This window comes from Leptinotarsa decemlineata, unplaced genomic scaffold (assembly GCF_025532065.1).
Source record: "Leptinotarsa decemlineata unplaced genomic scaffold, Ldec_3_MD MMD2_tig00003557_RagTag_RagTag, whole genome shotgun sequence".
Taxonomy (NCBI): Eukaryota; Metazoa; Arthropoda; class Insecta; order Coleoptera; family Chrysomelidae; genus Leptinotarsa; species Leptinotarsa decemlineata.
The window spans coordinates 15,001-27,574 of NW_027412590.1; positions in this window are offsets into that span (position 1 = coordinate 15,001).

The window sequence follows — 12,574 nt, forward strand, 5'->3', positions numbered from 1 at the left end:
CGGAATCACACGTTAAAATGTAAGACCTCGTTAATCTATAGCTAGTACAAGTTTATACTTCTGAGGGTTGTCGTTCGTAGGGGTGCGACAGACATATTTTAAACCGTTTCCTGTTTGTATTTTCAAATGTAGATTTTCAAATTCTAATTATTTGGCATGGACGCCTCAACAGAAATCGCGTTGTGTAAATCAATTTTAGATATTAAGCAGGAAACTTCGGATTTGACTTTGAAATTGTAGATTTGAAACCCTGACTGCACAAAAATAATCGAAGTGTGACTGAGTAGAAATGAGTAGATGAAAAATGACATTTTTTTCACAAACGAAAAATCTAAAATGTGATGAATGATCTGGTAATGAATTTATTGAGAAATGAATAGTGAATATCCAGAATGTCTACAGTTTCAATAAATTCTATATAAAAATCCACAGCAGCACTACGGATTTCCGATATATAATTTAGTTCAAAAATTAGGTAAAAATCGCACTAAGTATGTTTTTTATGACGAAACGAAATTCTGAGTGACTAGCATAAGGTAAGATATAATTTGTGAAACAGATATTAGTAATAAGTTTCAATTATCTTTTTCTTAGCAATAGTTTTTTCGAAAACTCCCTTTCAGTTTTTGGAGGTATGATGTTGTTCAGGTTGAACATAATGAAGTGGAGATTAAACCAATGTTTTTTTATTATGTTGACTGTTCATGACGATGAATACGTCATATCATCATCGATTATAACCTGCAGCAGACATTTCAATCAAAATAAAAAACACTTGGAATATTTCAGCACAGAAAAAATTTGATCAGGTTGAATAAACATTTATTTGAATGGAGTATTATTCTTCAATTTGAGAACTGCTGACAAAAATTGTTTGGTAAACTAATAAACACGTAGTATGAAAAAATAACATAATTTCTAATGAAATGAAACTACAACATGGGTAAAAAAATATCAATTGAAAATTATTAATATTATTTCTTCTTTCTATAACAACAGTAAACGTATTCTTTGATTGCAGCCCAGTTTCTATTTTTTAATAATGATGAATATTTCTTTTCCTTATATTTTAGATACAAACAAGAACTAATTCAATTCTAGCACTTCTTTTTGTTTTCGGAGCGAAAAACTTTTTGACTATATTTCGTTTTGCTCCTTAGACCAAGTTTGTTTTTGAGAAGGTTTTATTGTTTTCAAAACTGTGCGTGTCTGATGATCTGAAATGAGATCAGTGTGTTGAAAAACTCTATCAAGATATCAAACGGGTTGAAAATGGATCCAAAAATGAATGATAAAAATAAAAAATGGAAGGACGATACTGAAAAGTGATTTGACTCATTTCCAACCTATACTCAGAGATACGGATGATTCCAAAACAGCTCAAAATATAAATAATTGATTGCATTTAGGGAATTTTTTTCAAAAGGAGCCACGTTCAATATCTCCATAAATAAGACAGTAATGTAAATTTCCCGAAACACCTAATTTTTGTTAAATAATATAAGGTATCGCTAAGATGCGTACACACTCCTTTTCAAAATATCAAACAAAATAACCCCATATATGCCATCTATTGGATAAGTGATTTTATCAGGAATTCAACGATGATTTTTCAGGGTTGATTTCTAATTTACTGTGAAGAAGGACCTTGAAGTATAAGTGAACGACTTTTTAGATTAATTGATACAATCTCTCACAAAAACGTATACAACAATTATTTCTATTGTCAAGTTCCTAACAGAAAACAACTTTTGTCGCGTTGAATTATATCTGTCGGATTTATGGCAAAGTTTCTCACACAAAACACTTCAAAATACTTTCTAAAACTCACAGCCAAAAATGTTCCACTAAACAGTTTTATAAAAACGCGACACGTGTTTCGCCATACAATGGCTTCTTTGGGTGTATCTTTATCTACTATATTTTACAAATTTAATGCTTGGTATACCTAATTTTAAAATTTAAAGGACCTACATTTCAAGTACTTGAGTTTGTAATGGATTAAATGACCTGAGCTTATGTCCCAGTCCCCACATTTGAAAAATATTCAGTAACGGTTATTCAATTCTAATTGATCATTTAGTTAGTTACCCGAATTCTTGAATCTATTGATTGCTTGCCATTTTAGAAGATTGAATTTCAAACTCTTCTCTTCTAAATATAACATGTCATGTTCATGACTGAACTCATGTACTTCTGCTAAAAGGTGGTTTGCAAATGTGAAATTGGTCTTTCTATTCACAAAATTACATCTAAGCTTTCAATTCTTTGGAAAATAATCTCCCTGTTTGGCCATTATACAGTTTTGGGCAAGAGCCACAACTCAGCTGATATACTCCTGATCTATCCGATACCGAAGTTTTGTCTTTATTGTTTTTAATAAATGCACTTACACTATTATTCGGACTATTACTATTTCTGTGAGCTAAGTTTACGCAGTCTCTCTTCAAAAAAATATTATTGGTTGGTTCAGCCAAAAATGACAATGTCTCATAACTGACATTATCGCATCTTGAATTTGGGTAGATATGGTCCATGGCTTGCTTTTGTAGTTTTTGTTTGATTTGTTTGATCAAACTCAGCTCTCTCTGGAAATTATTCAATAGTCTATGAAGAATATTATTGAATGCAGCAACTTTATGCTGGTAAGAGTGCATAGAGGAATTATGTATGATAATGTCCGTGTAAGATGGTTTGTGGAAAATTGCAAATTCATGTTCATTGTTATTTTTTGTAATGGTTGAGTCAAGGTAATTTAATGAATTATTTACCTTCCTTTCAGTGGTAAATTTTATTGACGGGTGGATGGAATTGACATATTCAACGAACTTGCCTACTTGCTTTTCTGTAATGATTTCATTATTCACTAGTGATAAATGGATATCGTAATGCTTGAAGAAATACATACATAATGAATATTTAATACAACAGTCCTGAACAAACTGTAACGTCTATTTGATAAAAAAAAATTGATGAGCTTCCGTGAAGTATCATATTTATTCTAATACTTGCTACTTTCTACACACATTCACATTAAATCGATATACCAAATTTGGAACATCCATTCGAACTAAAAATGAAAACACAGGAAAATAATATTTCATTTCAGTTAGGAACAGTGAATTACTTAAAATTAAGTAGATTCTATGATATTTATTTGTAATCGTCATATACCTATATATTCTCTAATTATTCTCTAAGTATACCAAAATATTGGCAAGCCAATTAACAAAATAGCATTAGGACCATTGCAAAGATCGTAACGGTTCTCAAAGAGTTTCGCGCCAAAATAGTTAACGCGTGTCAAACAATTGCAGATTTCGTAGGAATACTGAAACTTTAATGAAATGAATAAAAACACTTTTGTCCAATTACCTATATTTGATTTTATTTATATGACCGTTTTCGGGTTTGACCCCATCACCAAGTATTACCTTACCTATAAATTTCGTCGCCGCTGATATATACCATTATTTTTTGAAGAGAAATTTTGATGATCATAATATCCTCCATTTCATAAATTTATTATCGGATGAAAAGTGCAATTTTCTATACTTCACTGAATTTGACTTCGATACTAAATTTTCCCGTTTTCATGATGTTTTTCTTCAAGCTTTTGATACATCCTTTCCTAAACAGTTTCAAAAAATTGAACAAAATCAAAATTCAAGTAGACACAAACCATGGATTACTAAGGATATCGTTGAAGAAGGTATATTACTCAGAGATATTTATAATTTGAACAAGAGCCAAACCAATGTACATTTATTGGGTCAATAAATCATAGACAAAAAATTGTGTTCTCAAAAAGTCAATACTTTAATAATCAATTCCTCAAGGCTCAACATAAATCTGAAGCTGCCTGGTCTATCATCAGGAAAAATACTATTATAAACGATTCATCTAACACATTGGCGATGGTGTACTTGTTGACGATGGTCCCGGTATATCTCAAGCATTTAGTAGTTATTTTGTCGATTCAGTGGAGTCATTAGTATAAAATACTGCACCTGGTGGCATTGAAAATCGTTGTGTAAAAACTGAGAGTCTTTTCCTCTATCCAATAGATGAAACTGAACTCGTGGAAATAATTAAATTCGCATATTCGAAAAATTCCAGTGGGGTTGGTGAATTGCCAGGCGATGTTTTAATGAAGGCTGCTTTGAAAATAATGGAACCTTTGATTTATCTAATCAATTTATCTTTCTCTGAAGGTATTTTTCCTTCCCGACTTAAGCAAGCAATGGTCGTCCCAGTCTATGAAAAAAGCGATAAGCATGTAATGTCGAACTACAGAGGTATTGCTTTACTATCTCTATTTTCGAAAATATTTGAAGAATCATATCAAAACTTGTGTCCTTTTTAAATAAATACAATATCGTATCTGACAACCAATATGGGTTTCAAGTGGGCTTGTCAACCCAGGATGCCATCCTTTCTCTACATAATCATGTATTATCAAACTTCGACAACGATGAAAAATCACTTAGTGTTCTTTTCGACTTGACACGAGCGTTTGATATCAGTCATCATGGTCTTCTTCTTGATGAACTGTTTAGCATGGGCGTTCGTGGTCCAAGTCTGAAATGGATTGAAACCTATTCAACTGGTCGTACACAGGTTGTTAAAGTTAGGCTTCAGACTGGGTCTGAATTTCGAAACGTTGTTACAGGTGTGCCCCAAGGTAGTGTTTTGGGGCCTACACTATTTATTTTATTTGTTAATGACCTTTCAAAAATTAATCATCCACAAGTGCTCTATACAATTTGCTGATGACACATCTTTTACTGTCAGTGGTTCGGAATGTGAAACATTGTCAGTAAGAGCAAATGATGCTGTAGTCAACATGCAAAATTATTGTTCTAAGAATGGCTTGATTCTAAATAATCTTAAAACCAACACCATTTTCTTTACAATTCAGGAAACTGATTGTAGTGTATTGGTTAGGTCTGAGATTAAAAATATTAAACAGGTAAACTATAAAAAATTTTTAGGAGTTTTTATTGATTCCCAACGCAATTGGAATCATCATGTTGATTTCATACTGAAGAAATTAGCGACACATTGTTTCGTTATATGGAATCTGCGTAATTTTGTGTCTATTGAAATTCTTAAAAGTTACTATTATGCATATATTTACTCTGCCCTCAATTACTGTATTATTTATTTTGGCAACTGCAATAGAATCAGTGTCTTATTAATTTTCCAGAAAAAAAATATTAGAACAATTTGTTTAAAAAAAAAACTCGATTCCTGTAAACCACTATTTGCAAAGTTGAATATATTAACTGTTACTTGCATGTATATTTTTAATTGCGTAATCTACGTTAAATCAAATTGCTCCAAGTTTTAGAAAAGAGATGATACATGTCTTCTTTCGGGCTTCACTCTAAGAAAAAACTATAACATTTTAATTCCTAGTCATAAGTTAGCCAAGGTGACTAATGGACCTCATATCATGTCAAAAAAACTGTACAACAAGCTCCCAATATCCATTAAAAAATAACTAGTGTAAAGCTCTCTAAACAAAAAGTTCAGAAAGTATTATGTGAAAAGGTATTTTATTCGCTTGATGAATTTTTTTCAGTCTGATTTGGAATTTTAAATTTTAATTTTTGTACCCCTTTTATGGTCTGAATGTTATGTAATATATCATATAATTATGTTGTTTTATGATTGTGACCTCATTGTAATTGTACTGAGTTATGTGACTTTTTCCATGCCGTCCCTAGGTCTACGGAAATAAAGATTTTTGATTTGATTTGAAGTATTGAAAAAATACTCAATAATGCGGGGTCAAACCCGAAACTGGTCGTATACATAAAATCAACTAGTGGTACTTAGACAAAAGTGTTTTTATTCATTTCAATAAAGTGATCATGAATTACCACAAAATAAACAAGTAATCAATCATACATAATACAGAAACTATATGAAACATAAATAGTCAATAGTAACGGCATCTTTTTCTTTTCCTAATATATTTTTTTCGGTAAACTAACACATAGTTTACCTCTGAAAAACTGGATTTGCCAGGATTTTAAAAACACTTGATACCCTCACGATGAAATCCAATGATACACTGAAATGGATCGCGTTCCTGGTCAGCCCTTCGATGTGGCAGCATTGCAGGGCTGACCAAGATGCTCTTCATATAGCGATTTGTATAACTATGGGCTGACCAACAGCATGGGGCTGACAAAGGTTTAAAGGATATGTAAAATTTTTATTTTCAGAAAAAATCTACCCCTCTGATGGGCCTGTTAATAAAATCATACCACTGAAGAGTATTCCGAAAAGTATATACCTAAATATATTCGGGAAGTGCTGGGTGGACCAACGCCCCGTTCATATACCGGGCTGACCAATATGCAATGAACAAATATATATATATATATATATATATATATATATATATATATATATATATACCATGTCCACTAAATGAAACATTTAGTGGACATAACACTCCAAAAAGGGGGCAAACCGCGGACACGTGTTTCTGGCTATTGGCCTCATCAGCGCGGTGCAGCCAAGTGTAAAGGTGGGCAACACTTGTACATCATACACACTCGATAAAATCTTTGTCTATATATATATATATATATATATATATATATATATATATATATATATATATATATATATGTATATATATATATATATATATATATATATATATATATATACCATATATATATATATATATATATATATATATATATATACATATATATAGTCACCGATAAAGTCCGCATCAAATGGGAAACTTTTTTATTTATCGTTTTATGTAAAATTTGATTTTGGCAGTAGATTTTGCTTAAGAAATGATGTCAAATGGCGACTACAAAATAGGTCACGTGATTTCCTTAACCTGTCAAAATTGACATTAAAAAAAGAAACATCGAAAAATGACATTATTCTTCAAAATATCCAAAAATATCAAAAGATAAAAACATTTTCTTTTGTAATTTTATACCCACACAGCAAGTTTCAAACCCATAATGAGTATTTTATATTTTCACTATTTTTCCACATTCCTGCTTTTTCTACTTATCAAAATTTAAGCACACCTGTACTAAATCATTTATTTTAACTAAACTCGTCACCGAATTTCTTTTTTTGTAATATAATAATATTTTAAGAGCCTCTTTGATGTTAAAAACAAATTTTGAAAAATAAAAGTTGTCAAACTTGATGCAAAGTTCATCTAGTTCCAACGGGGCTTTCCAAACTATACAGTACTTGAGTTTTTTAATGAGGATTTGAAACTTGGTGTGTGAGTATAAAATTACAAAAGAAAATGTTTTTATCTTTTGATATTTTTGGATATTTTGAAGAATAATGTCATTTTTCGATGTTTCTTTTTTTAAATGTCAATTTTGACAGGTTAAGGAAATCACGTGACCTATTTTGTAGACGCCATTTGACATCATTTCTTGAGCAAAATCTACTGCCAAAATCAAATTTCACATAAAACGATAAATAAAAAAGTTTCCCATTTGATGCGGACTTTATCGGTGACACTGTATCCAAAGGGGGAAATTCGTGGACAGAACGCACAAAAAATTGGGACAACCCGCGGACACGTGTTTTTTGCTATTGGCCTCATCAGTGCGGTGCAGCCAATTGCAAAGATGGACAAAAATCCAAGTTATTATCGAAAAAATAAACAGTTTCATTGATATTTTTATCACATACTCGGGAGGAGGCATCGGCCGAAAACAAATAAAACTAGTTTGAAATCATATTTTTGCAACTGCAAAACCATTCTCTGGAGTTGGGTCGGACACGCATATAATGGTTTTTAAAAACACCTAGCAATGGACGTTGATCAGTTTCCACTGTGAAACTACGTCCAAAAATATTCGTAAAATTTTTCACATCCGAATGAAATTGCTACCAATTCCTTTTCTATATGTGCCCATTTTTGTTGGGTCTCTATTAAGGTCTGAGGTGCATATGCTCAAGGCAAATTGTTTTGCAATTAACATGCACTTAGTATTCTTTTGAGGAATCTACTGAAAAAACCACTGGTTCGGTAACGTCATAATATTGTAATATGGGTCTTTGCGTGAGTTTGTTCTTCAATTCTTGAAATGATTTGTCTGTCCACTGTCCACATTTTTTGTCAATTCCCTCAAAAGGGACTTCAAATTTGATAAATTCCGTACAAAGCGACCTATATAAGTTATCATTCCTAAATTTTTTTTTTTTGATTCTGGGCTGTGGAATTTTTTTATAATAGTTATTTTATCCGGACTTAGGTAATAACCCTCTTTTGTGATTATGAGTCTCATAAAAGTGGTTTCATTTAGGGCAAATTTACATTTTTCTTTATTAAATATTATTTGATGTAACCTAGCTCTCTCAAATACTATTTATCTTAAACGTTCTTCATATTCAGATTTTGTTCGTTCCCAAACTATAATATCGTCTACCTTCATAAATATCGACTCCCTTCATATTGAAAATATTTTTAATAGTTTGTGGAATGCTTCAGGAGCTGATTTGATTCCATGGGGCATTCTTAGAAAACAATAACACCTGAATGGAGTGCCAAAACTGCATAATTTTGCACTTTCTACGTCCAATCTAATTTGCCAAAATCCACTATTGGCATCCAATTTGCTGAAATATTGGGCATCTGCTAATTTTGATATGATTTGAATTGAAAATATTCTCATTTTATTGCCATATTTAAATCGCGTGGATCGAGACAAATTCTCAAAGTTCCATAATTTTTTCTAATTATCACAACTGAATTCACCCAATCTGTGGGTTCTTCTACCCTTCTAATAATTTTTGATTTTTCTAATTCAGCTAAAGTCTCTTTGAATTGTTCCATCAAAGGAATTGGAATTTTTATAGTTGCATGAACAACTGGTATATTTTCTTTCAGTTCAATTCTCTATCCTTGATTCATACAACCCAATCCTGAAAAAGATCCTCATTTTTTGAATTGAAGTGAATATATTTTTATTTTTATTTTTTTTTAATTGAAGGGGTTATATTTTTAGGGGTGATTAATTCTTGAGAAAGTATAACTCCTTCATTCCATAACGAATGTTTGGAATACAAACTGAGTAGAGAAAAGTATATTCTGTAGGTATAATTCAGTGTTCTTGTAAAAGTATTTGTTTCGAAAGAATTTTTTTTCTTTCGTGTAATTTAATGTTTATATGAAAGTAGCTGTTTCAGGTGGGCTTTTTTCCAGTTTGTGTCTGAAATTTGCTTCTTTGCATGATCTACACATCCGTATATAGAGTTACTTATTTTCAAATTGATTACTTTCTTCCTTTCCTCGGAAGATTTCCACATTTTTTTGTATCAAGATTGAGTAGTAGAAAGCCAAAAACTTTCTTTCCCAAAAATCCACATTTTCTTCAATCAAACCATTATAATTCTTTATTTCAATTTTATCGATTACTTCTACACGCCTAATTGAATTTAGTTTTTTACATGCTTTCAGTCGCAGAATGTATGAAGATTTGGACTGATAATAACTCCAAAATGTAGTTGAATGTTTTATATTCACAGTGAAGAAACCTTTTTCTATCACTGGCAGCAAATTGGTTGTGTATGATTTCAACTTGACATCAGTGTGTATAATAATATTTTTGTCAGAGCTAACGAATTTCAATTTATCTGTTGAAATGAGATTAGCTTGAGCTCCCGTGTCTATTTTGAAGTCCACAAAATTTTTATTACTGAGCAAGAGTGACACATACCAAGAGTTATTTTCATCCTTTCTTCTTCTATTTTCTATGCTATGAACGAAAATGTAGTTTTCATCGCTTTCTTCCTCGTAATTGGGAAGATCTCCACCAATTTTGACTTGATTTACACTCTTTCTGATGCACATTTTTGCGAAGTGGCATATTTGGCACTTTTTCAACAAAAGCTGGGCACTGATTTTTACCGTGTAAATTTCCATATTTTGTTTTCATAGACAGCTTCAATTTCCACGTTGGGCCTACCTTGGACCTTGTCCTCTTAGAGTGATTTCTCCTTGATTGTTTGATTCTGCAAGCTACATTTTAATATGTCCTTGATTAGGCTCTTTCAAATCCTTAAACATACAGGAAAGTGTCTTATTTTTCAGATCAGTTACGAACTGCTCTATCGTCTCACCTGTTTCTTGCTTCCTTGAGAAGAATTTGAATATTTCATAGGCTAAATTTCGTTATGGAACAAATGATTTTGAAAATTTTGTACAATCACTTTCAATTTATTCCTGTCATCCTCAGTGTCATCTTTTTCATTAATTTCTGACGCCGCGAAGTATTTTTCAAACTTATGACGCCATTGCCTCCAATTTTTGGCTAAATTTCCAGAGAAATTCAGCGGTGCAATTCCTCTGTATTCGTCCATTATCACTACTTATTTTAAATTGAACGTTAACTGCGCCATGTTTAGATGTTAATAATACCACAATTGAAAGAAGACTGGTTTATTTTCGATTTCTTAATATACATAAAAAACTTAGACACACATCTGTATTGTGGAATCGTTGGTGCTGAATGTTAACATTTATACGACATGAGTGACAAAGTTAATAAGAAAAATATACATATGAGCAGATGACCAAATACCAAAATGATATTAGAATATTATGAAAATTATTTGGAATAATGATTTGAAAAACACTTCGGGAAAAATGGAAGTCGTTGTATTCACTGTAGGAAAAAATATTTTAAAGTATGTGTGATTTTTTGTTGAGATGAACAGAAAATATCGATCAGGTGATTGAAAATGTTCCGAACAATTCTACTTAAAGGAGATTTCTGCAACAAATTTGTTTGCTTGAAGGGTATGTGATTTACATTGTTTTTCTTAAATGCCGACCAGGAACATTAATTTGAATTTAATTCAATACGTTAGGGTTGTCTATAGCGTTGTTCGTAATTTTATGTAATAACAATATATCCGAGACCTCTCTTCTATTTGGTAGGGATTATTTGATAGGGATATCAGTCTGAAAGATTTTGAGACGTTATCGAATTCAACATTTTAGTGATAACTGAAAAATAATAATCATAATAATCCGATAATAGAAATAATATATTATTATGAATATATCAACCTTTCCTAATTTCCTGACGTCTATGGGCAGAAAAACTATGACATGGTATTTGTCTTGTCGCAAAACCCTCAAACCAAAATTTGGTTTCGATAAAAACAATATTGACTCCTTTCCGTAAGGAAGTGCATAAATTGTTCTTTAATCTTAGAATCCTAATATTACTCAATCATACCTAGAATTATTATTTTATATTATAATCATATGAAATGAGGAGCAATTTGTCATAAGGAATCTAATGAAAACAACAGCAAAAAAACAGGTGATTGAATTTTCGGCAATCCTCTTCATTCATAATCATGGGATTTTTCTACAATTTCCACTTTTTCACCACCCTAGACATCTTGGCATCATCGTTTTTGGATCTGATTCGTCAAAACATTTACATGTGTCAAAAATTGCATACACCGGGTATTAGTGAATAAGTGGAATAAACTCCAGAGTGTGCTTCTGTATGGAAAAATAATGACATTTTGCTTTATAACTTTAATTCACAAATACTTATTTTTCCGAGATACAGGTTGTTAAATTTTTACTTAAAAAAAAACTGACTATTTATGTATTGTTCTGGAACCGGTCAAGATATGCAAATTGAATTTGGAGAGGTAGCTATTGCGCAATTCGACATGCAATTAAGAATTTAATGTTCATCATTGGAGCGCATACGGGTAATGATCTCAATTTTTTTAACGAAAAAATGGTACGTCACTGAGATATTCCAAACTTGCAATCATTTCTGAATTACTCGTTCAATTTGTGACAAAAACATTTCTCTTACCTTTTTTTGTATGGGGCACCGTTTTTATATGAAGAAATAAAACATCTCCACGCGTATTTGTCATTGTAATTCTAAAATTGTTTTAAAATTTTTCTAAAATTGTTTTTTTCTGTCAACCGGCTGGTCCCTTACGGCAACCCTCAGGAGTCTTCGAGAGACTTGTGCGAAGCTAGTAGGCTACTGTCAACATTCTCAAAAACGAATAATTCAACAAAATGTCAAATTAACGTTTCTCCATTGTCAAACTTCCAATTTGGTAGAATATGAATATTTATTAATAAGTAATACATTTTTCTTTCATCAAAAAGACTGAAAAATTATATAAATGCGGAATTGTCAGAGATGCAGTTTGTCTATAGAGTAACCTGCAACAAGTAATCGAAAAATTGCCAACATATTGAATGTAAGCAACTTCACTAAATTGAAAATTCTTACAGAACAGCAATTGTATCCGTTTCATATTCAACGTGTGCAAGCTCCACTACCTAGAGACTTTTTTCCGCACGTAGTTTTTTGCCATTGGATTCTTCATCAAATTGCTCAAATTTCTAATTTTTCAAATAGCGTTTTGTTTACTTACGAAGCTAATTCTGGACGACAGTGTATATGAAATTTCCATATTACTTCTGGGCTGAGGAAAATCCACGTGGAATCTTTGAAGCTCATTTTCAGCATCAGTTTTCAGTAAATGTATGGCTTGGGGTAATTGATGA